At 40.5% G+C, this 26,679-nt stretch overlaps 1 protein-coding gene and 1 long non-coding RNA gene across 5 annotated transcripts in view; one reads left to right on the forward strand and one right to left on the reverse strand.

Moving 5' to 3' along the window:
• The window catches only part of KCNIP1 (potassium voltage-gated channel interacting protein 1), a 556,014-nt gene that overhangs the window by 373,520 nt on the left and 155,815 nt on the right, over positions 1–26,679 (reverse strand). The gene's annotated exons all lie outside the window — the stretch shown is intronic.
• Positions 1–26,679, forward strand: part of LOC310755162 — a 63,168-nt gene that overhangs the window by 22,214 nt on the left and 14,275 nt on the right. Inside the window, exons 2-3 of the long non-coding RNA XR_014544196.1 lie at positions 23,537–23,651; positions 25,271–25,391. This is a non-coding gene — a long non-coding RNA (uncharacterized lncRNA). The remainder of the gene's footprint in view (positions 1–23,536; positions 23,652–25,270; positions 25,392–26,679) is intronic.

The raw sequence follows: 26,679 nt of genomic DNA on the forward strand, positions 1-26,679 counted from the left end.
GGACAAATAACTCTGGTAATGGGTAAAACAATTTCTAACACTTCGCTATCACATGGGCATACACAGTTTTTATAGGAATGTCATTACATTTTATTTCCAAAAGAGTAAAAGGAAAGCAAATTGGTGTGAATGCTTTCCTATATCTGGGACAAATAACAACCTCCAGTATTTAGAACAGACTTCTCCTGGATCCATAGCAGCCTCAAATGTAATGGAGAATAACTCTGTATGGTAGCTCCAGCCAGTTCAGCATTGTCTGTACCAACTGGTGGACTTTCTCCTAGGTTTCAAAAGTGGAGATAAATGTTTTAAATAAATAAAAATTCCCTGGTTCCCTTAGCAAAACAACTGAGCTACAGCCCGCCTCCTACTAGTCACCCCCCCAGCAAATTTGCAAATAGGGTGACAGATTTCTAAACTACAGGTCATAAATTCTAGTAATTTGCAGCCCTCCAGTTTCCATTTAAGAAATTAAGTACAGATGACTGGTGAAGCAGCATCTTTCCTCCCCTGAAGCAGTTAATTTGGCATTTTACTGCAGTGGTCTTTCAACACTGTGAAACAGACAAACAAACAAATGCTAGTTTTGAATTTTTAATAGTTTGGGCTATAATGCTGCATGCAAGAAAAATGCAGATCAAGAACATTAATATTTCTGACCCAAGTATCATTTATCTAAAAGCAATTGCAGCATTTTGCTTTTAGTACATTCTTTCCAGAAATTCTGCAGGTGATTTAACTACTGTGCTGCAAATACTAGGAAAAGACCATGAAAGCATCATGTTCTACATATGGACTGTACTGCACTCTGCTGTATGCTGGTGGTATCGGTCAGCTCAGATATACAAAGCAATTTACCAGGAATTGTGAACAGTACTACATATTCCCAGTGGCATTTTGAGTAAGCACACTCCTTTTATAGACTCGTCTTTTGTTTAGGGTTCTAAAAAAAAAAGGTATGAGTAAAAGGCCTTTGAAGAAAAAGATACACAAAGGCCAAATATTCTAGGGAGCCTTGACATTAGAAGATGCCTCCCTGTAATTGACTGATCTATGAAGAACTTTCCGCAGTGCAGCTAGAAAATGAAACATCAATCAATGGAGTGGACCTGAAACCACCTCCCAGGATACAGTGGTACCTTGGTTTTCAAACTTAATCCGTTCCGGAAGTCCATTCCAAAACCAAAGCGTTCCAAAACCAAGGTGCGCTTTCCCATAGAAAGTAATATAAAATGGATTAAACCATTCCAGACTTTTAAGAACAACCCTTTAAACAGCAATTTAATATGAATTTTACTATCTAACAAGACCATTGATCCATAAAATGAAAGCAATAAACAATGTACTGCAGTCACACAATCAATCAGTAGCTGAACTGGGTTCCACAAAGTCACAAAAACAAAAACAAAAGAGCTACAAAAACACAAAATAAATCGCAAAAAAAGACAGACCTCAGCGTAACACTCAAAACAGAAGCATGGCACTCAAAATGGAGCATGTTCGGCTTCCGAAAAAGGTTTGCAAACCGGAACACTTACTTCCAGGTTTGCAGTGTTTGGGTTCTGAGTTGTTTGAGTACCAAGGCGTTTGAGAACCAAGGTATCACTGTATCAGGATTGGCTTCGCAAATGATGGTCATAAACTCTATTTTATGCTATTTTTGGGCAACAGTTATTTCTTTCGAAAACAAAATACAGAAATTAATGTGGCCAAATGAGTCCTAATGCAAACAAGCTCCACCGGTCCAGCAGCTGTGCATAAATCCAAAAGGAATGCTACCCAGAGACACTCAACTTGGCTAAAGGAGCCAAGTAGTCCCAAAACAGAGCTAAGGAACATGGCTGAACTGCAGTCCCAAAGCTAGAACAATTTGACTTGGTTCAGAACTGGCCCCCCCCAAAAAAATTGGGCTTTCTGCCCCTTCTTCACCAAGACTCCCTGCAGACAGCATAAGAATTTCCTTTGTCTGAACAAAAATCACCTCTAGACAAATGTTAAAGGGAAACAATATGCTTTTTTTGCACCAAGGCCCAAAATAAACACACAAAAATAAATAAGTACACTTCACTAACCAAGCAGAGCTGCTCCTCCTTCTGGTATGTTTCTTGATCTGTTGCGTGTGACTGTTGGACCTTCCAAAAGCAATCAGGCATTCAACACTGAAAATCCCCTAAGGGTGGGGGTGGGGATACTGCAAAGCACAGCTCAAAGTGAGGAAAGGGATAGCAGCCAGTGAATCGCTAGGGGTTAGTGAAAAAAGTGTTTGTGTGCAGGGGCCCTGCACAAATGGATGAGCACCTAATGAAAGCCCCAAACCCTATCCAGACTTTCCCCTGTTTCAGCCAACTCCCCACATCTTTTCAAAACAAGTGGTCAAAAAAGGTAATGAGGCCAGACCTTTCTGCTTCCTGTCATTTGAACCCAGCCTCTTCTTCAAATAATCAATATTATTGTAATATTAGTGTCTCAGCAAGAGAGACTGAAAGTGTAGTACACTATAACTCGAAATCTATCCTCTCATTAGTTTTCTCCTCAGCAAAAGAGGGTTTTATTTTACTGCCTCATTCTTGGGCATTTGAGAATTTATTCAGAATTGTTTGGTACAGTTTTTGGAGCTTACCTTATTATTATGAGGTGGCTGAGAGTGCTGTATATGGTTTTCATCTGAGTAAACATTTCCTCTGATACTCCACAGTTTTCTAGGCTGCCTACACTTCCTGATCCAAGAAAGCTCAGAGGAATCACCTCCACACATGTCCACCTGGGCTTCAATTGAAACATAGGCACTTGGGAAGGCTGCAGTGCGTAGATTAGGGGTGAGATGATCTGCATACTGTTAGAAAAGTCACTCCCTTGGTCACCTTAAAAGCAAGATATGCACTTTCAAAACCATGAACTGTGAAGATTGCACAGTTGTTGTTTTCTATTATCTTTAGGGAAGTAATGCAGCTTTTTTCTCATTACTTGACAGAAATTGGTTTTAAAAAATCACACACATGGGGGGCGGGGGAATCAGCACAGTGTTGACCCGAACAGTGGCCTTGACTCAGAATAGCCTATGTAGGTGCCAGAACAAGTAAGCAAGCAATCCCAAAAATGGTAAAGCTAGACAGTCACATGATTGGGTTTACAGTGGTTCCTCTGGTTAAGAACTTAATTCATTCCGGAGGTCCGTTCTTAACCTGAAACTGTTCTTAACCTGAAGCACCACTTTAGCTAATGGGGCCTCCCGCTGCCGACACGCTGCCGGAGGACAATTTCTGTTCTCATCCTGAAGCAAAGTTCTTAACCCGAGGTACTATTTCTGGGTTAGTGGAGTCTGTAACCTGAAGCGTATGTAACCTGAAGCGTATGTAACCCGAGGTACCACTGTATTTGTTTCTTATTTAAACATGGGAAAATCCATGCAAAACAGTGCCTTGGTCATCCAAGACATGGGAGCCAGTGCAGGTCTGTATATACTCTGTGCCTTTGGAAGGTTGGGCAGAGAAAAGCCACACTCGTATCTACGGGACCGCCTCTCCCGGTATGCCCCACGGAGAGCCTCAAGGTCCATAAATAGCAACACCCTAGTGGTCCCGGGCCCTAAGGAAGTTAGATTGGCTTCAACCAGAGCCAGGTCCTTTTCAACTCTGGCTCCGGCCTGGTGGAACGCCCTGCCTCATGAGACCAGGGCCCTGCAGGATCTGATTTCTTTCCGCAGGGTCTGTAAGACAGAGTTGTTCCGTCTGGCCTTTGGCTTGGAGCCAATTTGATTCCCTCCCTCTCTCTCTTTCTTTTTTCCTTTCCTTCTCCTCCTGCGATGAGGCTACATTTTAATATTTTAATGTTTCCATATTTTAATGTTGTATTTTAATTTTGTTTTTAAGTTGTAATCATTCGATTTGTTTTTATTATTGCTTGTAAGCCGCTCTGAGCCTGGCCTTGGCTGGGGAGGGCGGGGTATAAATAAAAATTATTATTATTATTATTATTATTATTATTATTATTATTATTATTATTCCTGTGGCTATAATGGCAGACTATAAGGCAGGACTTATAAAGGGTTTGGACCTATAGCTCTAAAAGGGTCCTTGCCCTGATATATTGTGGGTATTAAGCATATCTTTCTGATAGTATTTATATTTGTGTTTTTGTAGTTTACTGTGGAACTTATTTTTTGCACTGCATTCAGCATCTAACTCAAACCAGACATTTATAGGAATAAACAGTCATAAAGCTTTTCAAGAAATGCAGAAAAAAATTGTTTCCAAATTTAATTACTTTTGCTGCAGTGAAATTTAGTCCTCAGTCCCTAAGATACACCATACGTACATTTTAAGAGCACATGCATCTAAGTTTCTCCCCCAAATGCACATTATTTTCATAACTGAGCAAATTAAAGTTTATTCCTATTCATGTTCAATGATTTCCTTTTAATTCTGCCCTTGGAATATTGGTTGCTCACTTCAGTGCAATATGTGGACAGCAGAGAGCAGTGTTATCTGGCTTATTTCAACATGGACTTTCAAAACTGCTGTTTGAGCTGTCCAAAAGAAGGAAGAAACGATGTCTCAGGTTCCCATTTATCACAGAGTGGGATTTCAGACAAAATACTTCCATTCCCTGCACTTAAGTCCTAACTAGTTCCTACCTGTGTTTCATATCCTGTCCAAGTTAGAATGGCTATTAAAGTCAGAAAAAAAGTGCAATATGTAGAAAAATACACAAATTGCAAAGTTAGTGCTGTTGAGCTCCACTCAGATCTTTATCATCTGTTAATAAAATGCATGTTTTAGTGCTTAGTGTAGTAGAGGAGAGATAATGGAATTAATCTGTGAATTTAATAGAAAATAAACATTTTCTCTGAGTGGAGTGCATGCAAATTTATCTATTATCTGATTCTGATAATAAAGTTTGGTGTTGCTGAGTTTAGGGAGGAGGAGCCAGTAGAAAATTGGTTGCATATGAGGTCTACTGGTGGTTAAAAAAGTTGAGAAGCTACCTTTTCACATTTTAGTAGAATAATTGGGGGGAAACTGCCTTATATCAGGTAAGATTAGTCTACTCCATTATTATCTACTCTACTCCATAATTATTATTTTTTAGAAGACCTCTGAAGGCAGCCCTGTATCATGGAGTTTTTAATGTTTGATGTTTTATTATGTTTTTATATGTGTTGGAAGCCGCCCACAGTGGCTGATGGGTGGGGTAATAATAATAATAATAATAATAATAATAATAATAATAATTCAATGATTATTATTACTTCATCCTTTCAGCTGGCTAAAACTAATAGCAACATCTGGAAGGCACTAGGTTGGGGAAAGTCGGGATGCAGGTGGCGCTGTGGGTAAAAGCCTCAGCGCCTAGGACTTGCCGATCGCATGGTCGGCGGTTCGAATCCCCGCGGTGGGGTGCGCTCCCGTCGTTTGGTCCCAGCGCCTGCCAACCTAGCAGTTCGAAAGCACCTCCGGGTGCAAGTAGATAAATAGGGACCGCTTACCAGCGGGAAGGTAAACGGCGTTCCGTGTGCTGCGCTGGCTCGCCAGATGCACCTTGTCACGCTGGCCACGTGACCCGGAAGTGTCTCCGGACAGCGCTGGCTCCCGGCCTATAGAGTGAGGTGAGCACACAACCCTAGAGTCTGTCAAGACTGGCCCGTACGGGCAGGGGTACCTTTACCTTTACTTTAATTTGTTATGACAAGCTGCAGCTCTTCAAGATCTCTTTCCCCTTTCCTGCTACCTGACTCTTTTAATTGGAAATGCCAGGCATTGAATCAGGCTCCTTCTGTATGCAAAACATATGACACACAACAGCATACGTACTGTATATTAATTATTATTATTATTATTATTATTATTATTATTATTATTAATTAAATATACCAGCCTTTGTTAGAAGGAAAGGTACATGCTACATTGGCAACATCAGGAAGATGATGGGTTTCTGTTGATTATCTCTAGGAAGCAGCTATGTTTGCAGAATAATGTTTATAGTGGGGTCGTAATTTATTCAGAAGAATGCTGCATGAATTTGTTTAGGACTGAGCCATTAATAACCAGGCATCAAGTTCACTGCATCCCATAGGTTAGCTTATTGGCAAGTGACAATTGTGAAACCCTCCCCCCCTTTTTTTTGCTTGCATCTGTTAGTTCAAGAGAAGCCAAAGTGGTGTCAGTGTGTCCAATGATCAGGGCTGATAGGATTTATAGTCCATCAACATCTAGAGGGCACCAGGTTGGCGATGCCTTTATTAAATTGTAATTCTGTGGGCAGGGGCTGTCTAGTTCTGTCTAGACCTTTTGGCCTGTGGCTGTCTTAAATCACCTGTGATTTTCTCTCAATTCTTAAACCAGGCACACTGTAAATTAGGTTAGTAGACAAAGAGAAGGAAGTTCTCATAACCATGCAGTACTTGCCCATTTAAAGTAAAAAAAATAAGAAGAATAGGCATCTGAGCTTGCACAAAATAGTATAGCATCAACAATTCAGTTCCACATGCACAGCATGACCTCCCCCCAAAATGTGTTGGCAAAGTTTTCTGCAGCTTTTAAAAAATCAGCACAATACTTTCTCCCACCACATTTTACTGAATAGAAAATCCAGATTCATAAAGGATTCTGCAAATGAGCTCTATGATGGGCTTCCCAGAAGCAGCAGCATGAATGACAGTGCTTGGTGCTCTGGTCTTTTATGAAGGCTAATAACATCCTTCAAATATTGTTATTCCTTATTTCCTCTTAATATTCATTAATCTTTTATTTGGGAGCTGTTTAGGGAAAATGATAAAGCAAGACCAATGAAGATGAATATGCAGCTATACTAACTGCTAAGGTAAAATAAAAGAAACAAAAAAGACCACAATTTTCTGGGTCTCCTAGAAGAAATAAAACAGTGATTGCTGGAAAATGCATTGTAGGGAAGATACTGGTATATTGAGAAGGATAGCAACAGGAATCAGCTACCAAAGCTTGGCTTTAGTGAATACTGAAAAATATACACAGAGATTAAACATAGGGATTAGATGGCAACGAAGCAAGCAAAGCCTACTCTTGAGTGCATGATTAAGTGCATAAGTGCACAGAGATGAAAGATCAAAAGCTTAGAAATTCTAAGTAGGGGTACACTAAGTAGAAGTACACTAGGGGGCATATTATTGCCATTTAGAGGCTATGTACAGGCTTATTAGAAGCCTAAAACTCTTTAACAAGGAAAATACTGCGTTAGGAGGGAACAACTGAGCAGAGAAGCAGTAGGAAAAAGGTGCTTAAGCTCTTTCCCACCCATCATTTCCCCACTTTAATTTTTCCCCAGCAGCTTTTCTCTCCCTTTTCAATCACCCTCTCTTGAATCTTCTCTATATTGGAAAATAAGCACCAGGACATTAATAAGTTCATTTGCCTCTTAGGTGTAATTAGCCCTTTATTGCAATCATAATTGGGAGAAAAGTTGCTTCATTTTTACATTGCAAGTGTCTTGAAGCACAAACATTCCTCCATTGGTTATTATTACTCTTCATGCTCATATCCTGTCGTCTTTGCTACAGTGCCAAGAAGCAACAGCAATACAACTAAACACAATGGCAGTGTTCTTCCTCCATGGTCAGAGGCAGTAATTCTGAAACCGCAGGAGGGGCTGCTGATGTCATTCTCAGGTCCTGCTTGCCAGTTTCCCACAAGCATCTGGTTGGCCACTGTCAGAGCAGGATCCAGCAGAGTTATTAATAATGCAAAATTGTGCAATAGAAATTTACCCAGTCCCATAGCACCCTTAACTTCCCCAATATGACATTACATTTACCAGCTCTCTTCTAATGCCGTCTCTCTCTGGATCAACATTTTGTTGGGAAACTAACCAAGTGCCCATTTGCCCAGTCTTAACTGCACTTGCTCTCATATTCCCTCAAAACAAGTGCTTATTGACTGACAAGCAAGGTAAAATAAGAATGGGAAAGGAAAAAAATCAATGCAACTCACTCTTGGAAACTGCTTAGTGACTAACAATCCCAACACAGAGAAAATTATCCTGTCCAATTATGATAGTTCTGTTATCTTGTGTAAGCAGCTTTATATAAATACTTGGGGGACAGAATCATAGGATGGTGCAGCATTTCTTGAATAAAAGGCAAGTTTCAAAAATGCTATTAGACAGCCTGCTAACAATTAACAGGCTGGTGCTACAATCAGCATACCAAATTATTACTCTACTTTATGACAATGCTGAACTGATTGCAGTTTGAAAGGTGAGGCATATCTAGTTCATGGATAGTTACTGCCACCATGTTTCCTGGGATGGAATAAACCCACAACAGTAGTCTTTTTTTCCAAATGAGAATAACAATAGCAATTATTTATAGTATTTAGACAGCATTTCCCACTATGTTCAAAATTAAGGAGTGCTTAGAATGGTCTCAAAAGAAAATGGAACCTTCTAAATGACAACATCCTTCACATATCCTACACTGCAGTGCACATCAGCCTACAAGTAAAGTACTTTGTGATGTGTTCACTACCAAGTTCTTTTCGGGTGGGGGATTAAGGTACCCATTGCCTAAAAATAATCCCTACATATAAAATGATGTCATCAGAGGAAAAGCTAGGCCAGAACCCTCTCATAGCATGGAGTGTGTGTGTGTGTGTGTGTGTGTGTACGTGTACATATAGGCATGGAATAATTTACACAGGAAACATTCTCTCAGAAAGTGGTGTACCCTCATTCATTGGAGTATTTTAGAGTAGGGTTTCTGGTTGTTGTTGTTGTTAAAATTTATATACTGTCCTTCATCTGAAGATCCCAGAAAAATACAACAGAAAAATACAAAATGATAACACAAAATACATAATAAAACAAAACAAAAACAAACCAATAATGCCCCCCCGACAAACTCATTTAAAAAGGCATAGAATGTTAATCAACCAAATGTCTTTTTGAAGAGAATTGTTTTCACCTGCTTCCTAAAGATATATAATGAAGGCCCAGGTCTCTAGAGCGAACATTCCACAAACAGGGAACCACAACAGAAAACAACCACCTCTGAGACCCATTCCATCAGCTCAGGTAGGGAGACTGCTGGGTAGCGAGACTGGTGATAAACCAGCAACATCCTTAAGCTATTTCAATTGTACAGTGCCAGGAACACGAGATCCCCTGCTTAGCTGGACAGAGAGCCTAGAGAAGAGGTGGAATCCCTACAGAGTACAATAGCTCCCCCTCCCCAACCCTCAAGTCTGTCCTGATGCTGCCCTGAGGACATTGGTCCTCAGATGGGCACAGCTGGGTGAGACCAAACCCACCCAGGTCTCAATGAAGCAGACCAGATTGGCCTCCTCATCCATAATCAAATCTTACTCAGAATCAACCTAGCATTCAGCAACAGCAGCCGCAGACCTGAGGGCTGGCTGATAGGACCACTGCAATCCAGCAGATTGGAGAAAGGTCAGGCACACAGCACAGACACTAGCTGTCTGTGCTGTTGTGCCCCTACCCTACCTGCCCCAGCTCCCATACCATATCTCCCTATACCCTGAACCACTGTGATTGCTCCTCCCCCTGCTCTCCCTGGGGTCCTCTCTTCCAAGGCCACTCCCACATCTTTAAATTAAAAACAACAACTATACTGAACACAGTGTGCAACAGTCTGTTCAAATTTCTTCATTTAGAAAAACAACAACCCAGAATCAACCAAATCAGCTGAACCCTGGAATGCCTATGAGTTTCCGCATCCCACACATCTGGAGCTCTTTAAAGACATTGGTTTTGGTGGAACAGCAGTCGTCTCTCTTTAAAATACAGCAGGGAAATGCAGGAAGAAATGTTTTGTCTTGGTGGCCTCAAATGCCATAAATTCTTTATTATCTGTGCCACGTTTACATAAGCAGCTGTTCCATTTTCAAAGCATCAAGCGGGCAACATAAAACATTTAGCTAAATGGCTGCATACCACACAGACTCTGTGTTAATCAGCCTCATTTGAATCAAGACTAGCAGATGAGAAGGCAGAACCTTTCTAACCATTAAAGCACATTGGGAGGATTATAAAAACCAAAAGTATTTTCCCTGTGCTGAATGTGTACAGCATGGGCCAACATGTGGTATTTATTGGTTTGTGCACAGGCAAAGAAAGGTTTCAAACCACAGAGTAAAAGCAGGTAGCCTCACAACAGATTACAATTCCATCCAGTCAATGAAATGGCTAAAGGAAGAGTGATGTACTCGTTGCAAGAATGCAACTATTACTCTCCTGCTGCCAATCAATGTAGGATTAATGTGCATGTTTGCATGTGCACTAGATGGTATTAGACAGATGGGAAAAGCAGCAATTACAGAGGCAAATGGTGCAATAAAGCACTTCTGTTTAACTGTTGTTAATATTTTGTAAATAATTAACCATCACTTTTGAACAGCTTTCTTTCTTGTTGAGCAGACAGATTGTAACACCAACAGTGTACCCTTATAAAATGTTGCCCTGCATGCACCTATTGAAAATCCATTACTTTATTTCTTTGGAGTTTTCCAGTGTGCTGCCCCATGCTCTTGGACATCAGTAGAAAGGCTTTGGGATGTGTCAGACATTTTTATTTTACTTTTCAAATGATACATGTGCATGTGGGATTCTTTGATCCCGGAAAAAAGCTGATGCTCAAACTCACAGACATCATAGAATCATAGAACTGTACAGTTAGAAGGGACTCTGAGGATTATTCAATTCCAACCCTCTGCAATGCAGAAATATGCAGCTGTCCCATACAAGGATCAAACTTGCAACCTTGGCATTATCATTACCATGCTCTAACCGGCTGAGCTATGCCCCAACAAAGAGTGGTGGACTTCTGCATTTGTATTGACATTTGACACAGGCAAATGCATGAGAAATACTGCTCATAGCACCATAATTCCAACACCATTTTGCTGCCTTGCAAAACATTTCTAATTTGTGATGGGGAGGAGAGCCTAGATGGATATGCAGGAACATGCAATGTAGATCATTCTAACTACAAAAAATGTTTTGCTTATGTAGCACCCTGACCGAGGTTTCGCTGCACTTGTTGAGGATGAGTATGTGAAGAGACTGAAATAATTAAATTGTTTAGTTAAGTTGTTTTGCAGATAAACTGCTAGATGTAAAGAAAATAGGCCATATTTCACGTGGTTGAAATGGAGTGAGCAAACTATGTTACCATGGCATGCCTAACTCTTGAATACAAGGCAGATTAGTAGGCAATCCTATCCACATTTACCAGGGAGTAAGTCCCATTGAGGTTAAACCACAGAGCCTAGGACTTGCCGATCAGAAGATTGGCGGTTCGAATCCCTGCAACGGGGTGAGCACCCGTTGTTCGGTCCCTGCTCCTGCCAACCTAACAGTTCGAAAGCATGTCAAGTGCAAGTAGATAAATAGGTACCACTCTGGCGGGAAGGTAAACGGCGTTTCCATGCGCTGCTCTGGTTTGCCATGCTGGCCACATGCTGGCCACATTACCTGGAAGCTGTATGCCGGCTCCCTCGGCCAATAAAGCGAGATGAGTGCCGCAACCCCGGAGTCGGTCACGACTGGACCTAATGGTCAGGGGTCCCTTTACCTTTACCTTTAAGTCCCATTGAATTCACTGGAATTTACTTCAGAATCAGCCAAGTTACCTAAAGCATCATCTGTGCTAATATGCCAGAGCATTGCTCCCACCATGAAGGGAGGTTAGATTGGTGGGCACAATATATGGGAACTTTTCAGTGATAGCCCCACAACTGTTGAACTTCCTCCTTCAGGAATTTGATTGTCCCCCTCCTTTTAGGTGGTTCTATAAAAAGTTCCCCCCCTTTCATATTGCTATTAATGGAGGTGGTATGCCATCCAGTCATGAATTGCCAGATTCCCACTTTCTTACAAGTTTGCATGTGAAACAGTCTAAGGGCTGCCTAACGCCTTTCAAAAGTACTTTCACTAGAGCATGAGACTCCTGGCACCACTCATGATGAAATCAAAGTAGCAGGTTCTGCTTGTAGTGATGGGTCTTACGGACATGCTGCCACTCTCAGGGAACATTCTATGTATTTTATGCACATTGTATGTTCAGGGGGAATCGAACATAACATGTGTAAAATATAGCTAAAATTCCTAAACTAAGAAAAATGTGCAAAACTTTCTATTAGAGTGATGACACATTATCAAGACCCATTGCTCCCAGCAGGACATACTCAATACAACACCTTTCAGCCATGGAAGCAATAGTTGTGACAACATTGCAGCTAATCCAGGAACAAAAGAAGATAAATTTGGCTTCTTCTTGCTCATCTGGCAATATCTTAGTTAATTAAAACAGAAAGCAGAGACAGTGCAGGAAGAGCCTATTTACTTTTATTGTAGTCCTCCTCTTTACAAGTCTCTGGTGTTTTCCCCATTTTTTAATCCAAGAGAATAGATGGAGTAAGCTCATGCTGACTTAAGCACTTTTAAAAACTACCATTCCAAAACTCACAGTCACAGGCAAGGCTCAATACTGCTAAGAATTGACTCAGCTCAGTTGAAATCACTAGGGTTATGCTAATCTAGATCAGATGATGATCATGTTGAGACAGCCAAACTTTTAGGAGGCTGACAATGCAGAACATTATTTGGAGGTCAGCAAAAGGCAGCTATACAGGACAAGTTTTGAAAACTCTAATTGCCTAAATTTATTCCCTCTCAGCTCTTATAACCTTTAGTTTTAATTTAGGAAAATATGTGAACACAGTCTGGAGACCTCATCTGCCAGGTAACTAAGCATACATTGGGAATTTGATTTTATAGGAAATGCTGAATAACCAATATCCTCTGGATAATAAGGTGTCTAAACACAATTATGAACTTGAGTGTCTTGATCACTTGGTCTATTGGTATGGTTTTGCCAAAAGTGTTGAATGATTTTGCATAAGATCAGGTATTTAAAACCATGGATATAATGTTCACTGATAAGGTGCAACCTTGCAGGGCTCAGAGAGCAGTCAGATTTACATATAAAAGAGAATAAAATTGTATTTTAATTGTATTCTGGTTCTTTTTATTTCTTAATTTTACAATGCATTTTAATACTGACTGCTTAGTTTTGTCCATATGCAGTTAACAAAAAATAAAAATAAAAGGAAACCATGGTTCCCACTATGAGAATGAGATGCAGTAAGCCTCGGGCTTGTGCATTCTCCCTTCTCCTCTTGCATACCAGAAGAGGCTATCTTTAAGGCACCTGAACTTGGAGAACTATGGTTTGGTTCAACTGTGGTTTGAGAACCAGTCAGAATTTGATTTGATTTTGACTTGTAATCCTAACATTAACATATGATTAATTTTAAATTAGATCATTATAATGCTTAGGATTTTAGCAGCACAGTCCTCCACATTATCAGAAATAAGCCTTATGATGTTCAACAGAGCTTATACTCTGTGAGTTTACTCAGGAGAAAGGACTGCAAGTGTGTTTACTAAGCAGTGAGTCCAATTCTATCCAATGAAGCTTACTCTAAAGTAGGGATGTAAGAAGGCCATAATCTCAATTCCAACCTGTTTCTGTCACAATCAGTGCTGTTTCCAGTCTGCTGCGGGTCATTTTCTACCAAATGCTATGTTATCTTGCTCTCTGCTATTTAACGTAATTCTTTATGTAATTTACATTATTATGAATTTAACATAATTAATGGCACAATTATTTCCACACCATACATTTCAAAGTAAAGGAAATGTCAGAGCAGTGCAAAAAGTTAATTAGATGTGGACTTTAAAAAACTGGTGATCATATTCAACCAATCATATTGGCTGAATTGATTTCTTTTCTAGGCCTGGGATGGAAATGCAAACAGTGGCAATTTCCATTTCCAGTGGAGTTCTCTGACATCCCTACTCCCAGGTAAGTGTGCATAAGGTTGCCGTTTTATGCACTTACCAATTCCTAAGTTCTCTACAAAGGCTGGGGATCAGAGACACAGTTTCCTCCATAAACTTCAATCATAAAAGAATGGACACAAGGAAGGGGATGGAGCACAGTTTGAATTATGGCAGAGTGAACCAGAGAATTAACCAATACTTCAATGCACAGCGAAGAGAAACCTAAGGGCAAATGGGTTCCCACTCAGTAAATGAAAGCTGCAGTGTTAAGCTGCAATGTTGGGTTTAAGCAGAACACCAAAGCACGAGATTGAAGAGGAAATGGGGAGAGAAAACAGAAAGATGTGTGCATTATGAAGTCAGTAAACATTTAAAGAGAATACAAGAGAAGAGAAACAAGTGTAAAGAATGAAAAAGCGTATTACAGTCATAACAAGCGGGATAGATTACAATCACAATTCATCCTCAAAGCAGCCTTTTGTGAACTGCTTCACAGTTCATTATTGCTACATTTTAAGGCTGAGAACACTGAAGCTGTGATAACAGAATCACCAGCCAGTGAATCCCTGAGTGTGTTGGGATATGAGATTACGGGATTTGATAATGATGAAATGGGTAACATCCAGGAGTAAGAAGCCCAGAGGTGAGCATACATTTTCATAAGCAAGCCAACCTTTGATGGCTCCTCTACTGTCGCTGTTATTTGTTTTCCCCAGAGCCTTAAAGTGTTCACAAAATTAAGCCATCGTCATCTTATTCCCCCTCTCCTCCGCTTCTTTTTTTGTGCATATAGGCTGTACATAATGCAAGCACAGCTGAAAGAACTCCAGCCCTGGCCCCTGGGAGCATGCAATTTGTTTCCAAGATAAAAGTTAGCAAGCTATTAGCTGTCAATGATGCTGTCGCTGACTTAATGAGAGTGCCGTCTTATCTTTATGTCCTCGTTTGCAACAGCAGTCTAGATGCTGTGCAATAAAACACTGCAGCTCAAATGCTATCTTGCAGTACATTTCAGGAAAGGGAGGGAATGGAAATATTTGTTTTGTGATAAAAACTCTTCCATTATCTTCATAGTATTCTGGATGAAGCATACTTCCATGCATCCAAATGCTGTTTTTAATCATCTTACTACTTACATCCTGCCCACCTAGCAGTTTGAAAGAACATCAAAGTGCAAGTAGATAAATAGGTACCGCTCCGGCGGGAAGGTAAACGGTGTTTCTGTGCACTGCTCTGGTTGGCCAGAAGCAGCTTAGTCATGCTGGCCACATCACCGGGAAGCTGTCTGCGGACAAACGCCGGTTCCCTCGGCCTATAGAGCGAGATGAGCACACAACCCCAGAGTCGTCCGCGACTGGACCTAACGGTCAGGGGTACCTTCACCTTCACTACTGGTAGAGCTTCTTGGACCATAGTATAACCTGACCTGGGAAAGAGGAAAGGAGGCCTGACAATGCCAGAAGTCACAGACCGAAGACATCCTCATGAATACAGAGATCCTTCAAGAAGCCTTCAAGTGGTGTGAGCTTCCCACAAAGTGAGAGTGAGGGCCCTGCTCCAGGCAGAGCAGCCAATTTAATTCACCTGCTTGATTATTTATACCTAGAGGGCATTTTACACAAGAATGAAAAAGGATCATAGTAAAACTGCATATAATTATACCAAAGCCAAATCAGTGAACAGTATGACTCTTATAATATTATAAACAAAATTGGGGAAACAGAACAAGAAAGAGTGTTTTTTTTCCCAAATGTGTTCCTTAAGATCTAGCATCATTCAAGGGCTGTGTGTGTGTGTGTGTGTGTGTGTGTGTGTGAAAAGTACCACTTACAAGTTACTATGTGATATTATTCCAAGGGGTGGGAATTGTAGGAGGGAAAGGGGCCAGTACTGAGCTGCCAATTGCACACTTGTACCTGTTGGGAAAACTGTGTAAGAAAGGGGGAAAGCAGCCATCACTTTTCCAGCTATGTCCCATCCTCAAATGAATACACATCTTCCTCTTGAAAATTATGGGATTTTTCTTCTCACCCTTTCAGCCACTCTCAGCTAAGGATGAGGGAATGAGATTCAATTCATTTCACGTTTAATGGCAAAGTTAGCTAATCTGCACTTCCCAAAACAATTTGTTGTTGTTGTTTAGTCGTTTAGTCGTGTCTGACTCTTTGTGACCCCATGGACCAGAGCATGCCAGGCACTTCTGTCTTCCACTGCCACCCGCATGAACCAAAACATAGGCATCCTTTGAAATCTGCACTTCTCTGAATTTTGCAATGTAGTTCTCCAGGCAGTGTGTACAAAAACACACAGGTTAGGGTAAATGTGTTGTATTACTGAATGCATTATATTAGGAGATTTGCTTTGCAAACAATGTTTACAATGGCAGAATTGCATTCAAAAATCTGCATATTACAAAAAAAAATCACATTAAAATGCTGATGAACTTTCATGAATATTTTTTATATTAAAAATTGCAAACTGATGTGGAAATATGGAGAATCAAACATAAGAATGGAAAAATGATAAATTGAGAGAAACTCAAAATGCCTATTCCTACTCTCAACCCAATTTTCTTTGCTGAGAAAGCCACCCTAAAGAACTTTAAACTCTAGGCTATCCAGAGCCCGAATTTTTCAACTATTTGAGGCAAATAGCAGCAGTCCCAGACAACAAATCCACAATGGCATTGTCTGTGTAGAGGATGTAATGCAGACAAAATTTGTGCTGCCTCAACACTTTCCCCCTTGTTTTCCAGAGCCAATATTTAAACTCCCTTATGAAATCTCCAGTGAGTATAAGAGCAAGTGCAGTTCATAAAAATTATTTCCTTTCCTCCCTGATGTATTATTCACATTATTGTAGTATTTGGAAATGCCAACAAGAAAAAAAGAAGCATCAAAGCTGCTCCAGAGTTTAAAATCCATTTATCCTAACAGTTGGCTCTTATTGGCTTAAGGGAGCATGATGATGTGGTATTCTTTAGAACACAAAATGCTCCCCCTTCTCTTTTTCCATGACTGCTTTGTGTTTCGTTAAAGTCCATCCTGAGACATTCTTTCAAGCCTTCTCAAATCCCCATGGAGGCCATTTTCATCCTTTACAAAGTTAGCTCTTAATGAAAACATACCACTTAGTTACTAGCTGATGGGGAAGACTCCTGGGGTTTGTAGAGTGGCTACTGTAAGCACTGAAAGGAATGATTTCCACAATCTTGCTCCACATGTGTTCTTTAAATGGCTGAAGGACTTTCCCCCATTCTTCAGCAAAAGTGCACAGGGAAGTCCTCTCTCAGCTTCATAGGCAATCAACACCAAAGCCCAAAGGCCCATATCTACTGTTATGGAATGGCTATGCTATTAACACTGTGATTCGGGCTTCTACAATTTACTTCTAAATTAGTACATTCAACCTGTGCAGCTAGACAAAAAACACACCCCAGTGCCCATCACACCAAATATTCATGTTGTTTTGAGCCCATATGCTTCTCAGTATCAGTTTTCTCCTCTGCCCCCTTTTTCTCCCACAACTTCCACCCTCCAATTTAGGAAATATATGTATATCCACACTCCACAAAGGTGTGATAAGCTGGTGAGGGTGGTTGCTGCTGCTGCTGCTCTCGCTCTTGCTGCCTTGAGTGGCTCAATCACAGCATACAAAACACTGAAATTTGAGAAATGGGATTGCTTAAATCTATTAGCTGGGGGCAACCTTAGCCAAGGCCTTGTGATCATTGAAGAGCTCCATTGTGATTAGCTTATCATTCAGTATGAAAGGGGATTAATTAAGGATTTTGAGTCCTAATGCCCTTCCTGAGTTTATAAAGAAAACAGCCCAACCCCCCCATTGAGTGACAAGATGGGCATGGGGCAGGCACATCATCATGCTTTGACAGAAGAATATGGAAGTTGGGTGTGCAGCTCTTAACTGTCTGTAGAATGGTAGCGCGGAGAAGTGACTATAAGTGTTGTATGTAGGATGGGACAGAGTTTGGGTTCTGCCATTCTCTCCTAGCCTCCCTTGAACAGTAGTCACATTAAAAACTCAGCTTGAGAATGAGGCTAGGATAGAAATCCACACAGATGTGTGATTCACTAAAACCCCAAGAAACCACACCATTACATTTTTGCCTCCTTATTCTCAGCCTTTAACTATTACTGTGTTTACCTCCAAATAATATTTCCTGTAAAGACATAAAAATACACTGGAACGGGTCAATCACATGGATCCCCCCCCAAAAAAAGTTTTACTATCAGAAGGGATTGCAATAGCCTGATCATAAATACCTCCTGAAAATTCAATGTAAATGACCTTTAAAAAAACCTGTGTAATATAATAATCATTCCCCAAGCCCCAAGCCCCAAGTCCCACATAGGCAATCATTCACTGGGAATTAGCAGATACAAACACAGTTTTCTTCCTCCATGCCTAATATGAAACCTTCTGGGATGAAAACAAAAAAAATCTTGTTGTGAACAAGTGGAATCAATTACATTATGTTTGAATAAACGAATTAGCTATTCAGTACACAGGAGGGAATTCTAGCAGCTAGTGTCATCTACGGCAAAGTAAGTCACATCCTCCAAAGGGCATGATCAGGTTTAAATGCTACTTGCAATCCAAATACCAACCAACACAGAATGTAATATCGAGAACATTTAAAAGGGGAAATCGTTCACTTCTGGTCTTTTAGTCCAAGTCTACTTAGCCAAATACTTGGAGAGGGGTGCCAAGCAGGCAGGCAATGGGTTGCCCTGCAGCTGTGGAATTGTTTCCCATGAACTGTTTCCCCCTTCAATATATCCTTATAGTGTTTCAAAATAAGCAAACAATATCCAAAAGAATTTTGTTTATATGCACACACATGCAGTTTACTAAGGATTATAACAGTGAACTATGCAAAAGAGCAGAGTTCATATTCCTATAAAAGAGCATCACAAGAATAAGCACGGCACAATTTCAAAGACTTGAGAGTTGCATTTCTCAATGCCTTAATTTCAAGAAGTTAAGTAAGGCTTTTCTGGATGGAGGCACTAGTAGGAGGTAGGACCCACGGGAAATCAATTTCTCTGGTGTCCTGAAGCTTACTGTAACTCAATAAAAGCTGAGGGGAAGCAAGAACATGACTATTACCGAGGAGGGTTGCAACAAACATGCAACTTTGTTACATGATACTCAGTCCTTCCACATATTGATCCTGGCTTGACAGAGTCTACACTCGTTTAATAACCTGTGGTGTCAATTCACACTACCTACCTGCCCGGCCCCTGACCTGCTCCAAGCATTTGACTTGGTAGATATATAACTTTGATCATAGATCTAATCCTGCTTATTTCAGTTCAATTTACTAAGCTCAATAAATCTTTGATAGTAAAATCCACTGCTGTTAATGATTTGGGAAAGTTTGATATATGCATACACAGATCAACAAACATTGGTTAAAGGGGAAGTTAGCAATCATATGGCATGATTCCAATTTTAAAAATAATTACTGAGGAACTTATTTGTAAGTAAGTCATGCTTTGCATGCTTAAGAAGTGTGCAACACTTAATTGAATTTCGGTTTAGCACATACATACTAATGAATCCATACTAAAGAGAAATCTGTTTTATATAATTCCTAAAAGACATAACAATGCCCCTTTTGCTTGCATAGCCTGACAAAGTAAGCAGTGGGTAGCAGAAGTAGGAGATGCTATGGAGAAAGGTATGGAAAACCCATGACAACTTCTAAGGAAGAGCATTAGTGCATGAAATTAAGTGAGAAAACTACATTTAGAGTTGGTTCCACTTGAAGTATTTTGCATATGAACTATTCCTTTTCCTATCAGTGTAACAAATTTGAATGCCCTAAGGTTACAAAGATATTGGTCATGGACAAACAGCCTCAAATTATTTTATCAGTTTCTTGTGTCAATTTACACAAAACCTCATCGAATTCTTGTATCCATGAATAGCTCTTAATTCTGATGTGCTGAGATATGGCAATATAAGCTAAAAGCCTACCTATGTACTGTGATGGAAATTATGGGATCAGGTTGTACAAGTCAGCCGGAATCTATCTTTGCTAATCAAAACAAAATAAAAAAATTCCTTCCAGTAGCACCTTAGAGACCAACTTAGTTTGTTGTTGGTATGAGCTATCGTGTGCATGCACACTTCTTCAGCTAATCAAGTGAAGGTAGTTTATACCACAAGGGGGAGATGTAACTTCTTTGCATTAAGGTGTAGAATCCTTTAACAAAAAAAGCGATGCCTTTAAATAAAACATTCGCAGACAGAAAAGGTTTACATCATTGTTTACAGTGTCAGTATGCAGATCACTTAGCACCTGATGTATGTTGTCTGCTCTGAAAATGTCTGCAAATTGCAGTGTTGTACCTTTTCCAAGAGTAACAGATCCCCCAGCTTAAGAACAAAAAAATCCACAAAATCAGCTGTGCAGCCATTACCTGTGAAATAAAGCTAAAATTACAACTTCCCCTGTTTCATGTGTTTTTCTTTCTTTGTCTTTTGCAATGCCACTCTTCTGGTATTGAGAGAATCAAGAGCTTCAGATGTAGGCTAATGCCTATCTCTGCACATTATTTCCACACTGGCAGTACAAATGCGTGCTTTTGTTTGGTCGTTAATTAGCCTTCACAAGAAGAAAAGCACCTTTTCCAGTAAGCACCATCCCTGCAGGTAAACTACAGTATATTGAAAGCTGTTTACATTTCTTAAGGTAAGGATCTCCCCTACAGAACTCTCTTTACACCCTCGACTATTTCACTCAGCTCCCAAGGCCCACGAACCCTCTAGATGTAAGAATCTTATTGAATTTTGCACACAACACTTGTGTTTGCTCCATAAGGAAACCACCCCTGGTTGCTCTGTGGTGGAAATGTTATCAGTAAACTACCTCCAGTCAATTAATGTTATCAGCCTTTTGTCCACTCTGTAGCATGCTTGAAATGTTGGCTTTGGGGAAAGTTTGTTACTGTGTTATGCCACAGACAAAAGTTTTCTAAAAATTGTACAGGTAAATGAATACCTGCTCACACAATGGACCTCAGGTCTCCAGAACTTCCAGAATATGGGCAAGTACTAACTGATGGACATGAACAACGACAGTGGTGATTTGTGCTCACTGGGACTGGAAGGGTGCAAGGCAGGGAGGTCAACAGTAGGTGGCACCAAAGCTCACTGCGAGAGGCCAAGTTACAGGGAACCAGGCAGAAGGCCTTCTCGGTAGTGGCGCCCGCCCTGTGGAACGCCCTCCCATCAGATGTCAAAGCGATAAACATCTACCTGACATTCAGAAGACATCTGAAGGCAGCCCTGTTCAGGGAAGTTTTTAATATGTGACATTTTAGTGTATCTTTCATCTTTGTTGGAAGCCGCCCAGAGTGGCTGGGGAAACCCAGCCAGATGGGCGGGGTACAAATAAATTATTATTATTATTATTATTATTATTATTATTATTATTATTATATAAAGCTAATGGCAGGCAGAGCCAACTAATTCTAGTTTTGTCCTCCTCTTCCCTGCTGAGTTCCACAAGGGATCACTAAAACTGAGGAAGAGGAAGCTGACAGGCAGTGCCACCCCCTGGACTTGTATGCAGGAAATCAGGCACATGAGGGTTGGGTGAGGTTGGTGGCCCAGTCTCCACTAGACAACACTACACAGTGTAAATACATCCCATCAAGCACTGTGCACTACTGTGTATGGGTTACATTAAAAGAGATTTAGATTGAAAGTGCTCATGTGTAGATAAAAGTGCACAAAAACACATACACAACCTATGGACTTGAAATAATATGCTTCCATGGCAACATGTGTACCATGTGATCAGGCATACATGTAGACTTGGTAATAGCATATATTTTTGTGAAGTGAGCTCTTGTTCATGATCTAAAAATAATGAGTGTATGTTCCCCAGAAAGCACACTGTAGAAAAAGAAAAATACTGTTGCCCCCCCCTATATATAATCTTCCACATGGACCATTTATTCATTCTATTTAATAGTATTAAAATTGTTGCAGCCATAATCAACATGGATATTTCAGCTATAACTGGATATTTATTTCCTGGATTTAGCACTTTTCAGCCCACAAAACCAAATGATACATACAGCTTGCCTCTTTTAATTACTACTTCTGCTTCAACATATTTCACACTAGGAGGGGCAGACTAACTCTCATAATTCACAAAAATTGAAGTGCCCATTTATTTCCTCCTAATCTGCCTCCTGTGGCTCAAGCTTATTTGAGTGCAAAATCACCTTGCCTTGGCTCGCTGGGAAGATAAAAACATAGCAAATGGCTCTTCAAGTAATCTGAAGTGGAAAGTGAAGATGTCAACTCCTCAGAATGGAACATGTCATCTCTCTGTTTGGGGAGACAAATTCAATTTCTACAGGACAAATATCTTTTCTGTGTATGTGTGGTGGGGACACAAGGCTCCAAGCACTATGAAAATTATATGCATTCTGTACTATATTGTTGCATGCCACCCCAATCTCTGAGTGGTGTGAGACTCCAGGGGTTCCAGGCACTTACCCAAGGTTTGTGTTTCCTTTGGAATGAGGTACAGCAGACACTGTAAACAAATAAACTGTATGTCTTTATGACATATGTCTTATTTACACATACATACAACATGAGCCTATGATGGAGGGGTTCACAGCACTAGCACACCAAGAGGGTCTTGCTTCTCCCGTAGCCAGAAATCCATCAGATTCCATCAGAAATCAAGCATGGTTCTGTCTGCCAGCTTCCAGCTTCTAACTAGAGTTTGCACACACAACTTCCAATTCTTTGTCTTTCTAACTAACAGACAGTTGACAGGACCCACACATTTGTTTTCTGGCACAGAGCCACTTCCTTTGTTACCTGAATGACCCCTCCTGAATGACCTGTTACCTGAATGACCCCTCCTGGCTATTCCAGGAATTGAATTGATGCTGGATCCAGGAATTAGAAGGGGGCTCTGGCATAAAGCCTACCCCCCCAATTCATAACACTATAATAATAACATTTTGTTATTTATACACCATCTATCTGGCTAGGTTGCCCCAGCCACTCTGGGCTGCTTTTTCCAGGATGAAGATATGCAAGCTGGCCTTCCTTGTTACCCTTCTTTCCCAGAAAATACCGGTCACTTTCACACATTACTCAAATTAAGGAGCAAAGGGGCTGCACCTTTGACCCCACTCATGACAACACTCAGCTCTCTACCCCTGCTTTTCACATGTTAGCATGGATGTCTGAAGTGGAGAAGGCTTGAGGCACTTAGACAACAACATGCTTTTTCACATGAGTAACACATGAAGGGAGTTTCTGTTGCCAATCTTTGCGGATTCAGGGTTTGTATCTGCAAAAAGCAGTAGCAGAATCCTCAAAGTGATGCATAGACCTGCTACCTGAATGAGCGCCAAGGCCTTTCTCAGGGCATATTCTATTTTAAGTGGCAGAGGGGAGGGGACTTTATTGAAACGGAGCTCTCTGCCAGAAGATTTTCAGATTCTTTGTGAGAGCCAAATATTCAAACATTACACAGAACATTACAGGGAAAGGTTGTTGGGGGTTTTTTTTGGGGGGGGGGGGAGGATAGGGAATCTGGTGTCTTTCTTTCTTTCTTTCTTTCTTTCTTTCTTTCTTTCTTTCTTTCTTTCTTTTTCTTTCTTTCTTTCTTTCTTTTTCTTTCTTTCTTTTACAGAAAACAAAAAACAGCCACAACTGATGAACTGATCTGATAACAACCAATGCAACCAAAGATCTGATGTTAAATGGAACCAGCTGCTCTCAACAGACATCCCAGGAAACAAGTTGAAGTAATTGTTCCAGTAGTTATATACACCAGGGGGTTGGGAATGTGTGATGCTCCAGATGCTGTTGGACTCCCAACTCCCATCAGCCCCAGCCAACATAAATTCGTAGAATCACAGAGTAGGAAGGTATCCTGAGGATAATCTAGTACAGTGTTTCCCAAACTTGGGTCTCCAGCTGTTTTTAGACTACAAGCTAGATAGCAGGACCAGTGGTCAGGAATGATGGCTCAAGTTTGGTAAATACTAATCCAGTCCAACCGGATTATGCAGTTGTCCCATACAGGGATCAAACCTGAAACCTTGCCATTATTAGCACCACACTCTAACCAACTGAGCTATCCAGGCTGAGCATGGTCAAGGGGTGATGGAAGCTATAGTCCAACAACATCTGGAGGGCCATAGGTTCCTATTTCTAGTTTACATGGACAAGGAAGTACAGTTTCTCCACAGATGTACCCCCCACCCCCATTTACTCATTGCTAAAGGGAGAACTATAGACGGGCCAAAAGATAGTCCTCTTATTTTACCTATAGAAAGTGAAGAGATATTATAACCAGTAATGGGTGGAGAAATAGGAGCACACAAATGAAAATAAGATGAAGTCTGTTGGGACCTGCACTAAATTAATGTCTACAAATTTTAAAAGAAAAAGAGAAGCTGGATGAAGAATTACCAGCCACAACCTGAAAAATGATAGTTTGTTCTTCTCAAGTACTTCGACAGTACAAGCATATCTAATTAAAGAGAAGCAGAAACACTGTCATATAAACAAAAAGAACATTAGCTTGCTTGTATACTGCTCTACATTTCTAAGAGCTGCTGAACAAGAATTATACCAAACTGTAAATTCTGACAGATTTACATTCCTTTAAACCCTTTACTGACTTGGATCATAGCCCTGAAGCCAAAGCATGCATGTAAAATTGATGAAGAGAAGAGAGATGAAAAGCATTACACAGCAGGTTGAATCCCAGAAAACAGGCTGGGAAAGCCACCAAAAAAGCATTTTAAATGTATATATACCACAATAGTCTTGACACAGAACAGGGATTTCCCAATAGTAGTTTAATAATAATAATAATAGGTAAACAGACTTTGGCACATAAATGAATGGGGTTTACTTCCAAGTAAATAGGTTTAGGAGCGGGCTGGAAGAAGACTAACATGCACTATGGAAGAATTAGAAAATAATACTGGAGAAGTGTGCACAAGAGAGATATTGTCTCTCGGACATTTTATGTTTACCATTAAGAACAAATTAATGGGACTTGCAACTAGGGATGTGAGAAGGCATTGACTTCCATTTTGACCCACATTCATTGCACATACTGCAGTTTTCACTGAGTTGCAGTTCAGATTGCAACAAAAACTACATTGTCTCGCTTTCTGCTGTGGTGGAATTTTATGCAATTACTTATGTAATTCATTACATCATTACATCATTCTACACCATTAATTTCAATGCAAAGAAAATGGAGTGCAAATTGAGGAGAGGGCTCATCAATTATGCATCACCTGTGGACTAAAAACAATAGTCAATATTGAACACATTCGCTAGACTGATTTTCTTTCCAGATATGGGACAAATAAACATTGGCAATTTACACTCTTGTTTCCATCAGAATTTTTTGGCATCCCTACTCACCATAAAACGTTGCACAAGATCAGTGAGCCTGAGTGCCAGTCAGAAATATTTCCCAGCCCTTTTTTCAGGTCAGGAGAAAAACAGAAAAAATATCCTGGGTATGTTTCTTGTGTGGCAGTAGCCATACTTTGCCTCCAAAGCAATCTGCACAGAGGCACTTGAGTTCAGCATTGGCGGGAAAGATGAAACACACCTCCTCTGAGAAAAGAAGAAGGGGGTTTACCCTCTGCATAAGCTTATCTAAATATTACAAAACTCAGTGGCTGAGTGGTTGGAATTTGCAGAGTCCCTTGTATAAACAGAAGCCCCTTTAGCTCAAGCAATGGTCCTCTAATATCTGTCAATTTTCACCACCTTTGTTTCACTTCCCATACTATTCTACAGCACTGGACTTCAACTGGTGGGTCACAACATGAGCACTACCACCATGCAAATACTGTACATGGTAAAAGATTAAGACATGGGTCCCCACAGGCATGTTTGAGTTAAAAGTGGGTCATAAAAAGGTTGGAGATCCCTGTTGCAGATGATTCCACTGACATTCAGCATCTACTTTTAAAGAGATATAGGGGCTCCTGTAGGAGGCAAAATGGGAATCCCTCATTACACTACTGGAATTCCACTTGCTAACTAGTGTCAGTCCCTACAAAGTCAACAGAGAGACTACTGGGCTTGCACCTCAGTGCAAAATTCTTAAAGAAAGAGGACAACAATTTAAGCACAATACAATACAGTTGCATCAATTGGTTTCCAACACAAAGAATGCTAATGCTTGCCAGCAGCCTCTCTGTATATGTGATTCACCACAGCTTTTGTAAATTACACAATCCTATAGATTTGAAAGCATCTGCATCATAAGGAGATAGCAAATTTCCAGGGTCTGCAAGCAAGCAATTTTCTGTATTTAAAAAAAGGAAGAGAGATTGGACTAGAGATCATCAATAAGATGTGCTTTATTATTAGAAGAGGGTTGATAACAACAACCCACTCCTCCCAGTTCGGAAAACAAGAACTCATTCCAATTGGAGACCAAACCCTCCCAGAGCCCTCCCTGGCTCTGGCTATCAGCTGCATGAGCAGGGCCAGCCCAATAGATTTTGCTGTCTGAGACAAAGATGAATGCCCTCCATTCTATGTATTGAAGCCAACAGGACTGACAGTTGAAACTTACTTCAATACTGGTGATGGGATAGTGGCATTCCTTGCTCCCAAGTACAGCAGACTAGCTTAGGAGGTTCAGGACAAACCACATGGGACACACAGCTCTATTCTCCAAAACCTTGCTGCCACTCCCACCTGTCACTTCCTCACTGTGCACTCAAATAAATGCTCCAATGTGGTAGTGGGTTTGCCAGCATGTATTTTGTGAGAAGAGCAATGCATTTA

Source organism: Podarcis filfolensis (genome assembly GCF_964270895.1).
Source record: "Podarcis filfolensis genome assembly, chromosome: 2".
In the NCBI taxonomy this organism is placed as follows: domain Eukaryota; kingdom Metazoa; phylum Chordata; class Lepidosauria; order Squamata; family Lacertidae; genus Podarcis; species Podarcis filfolensis.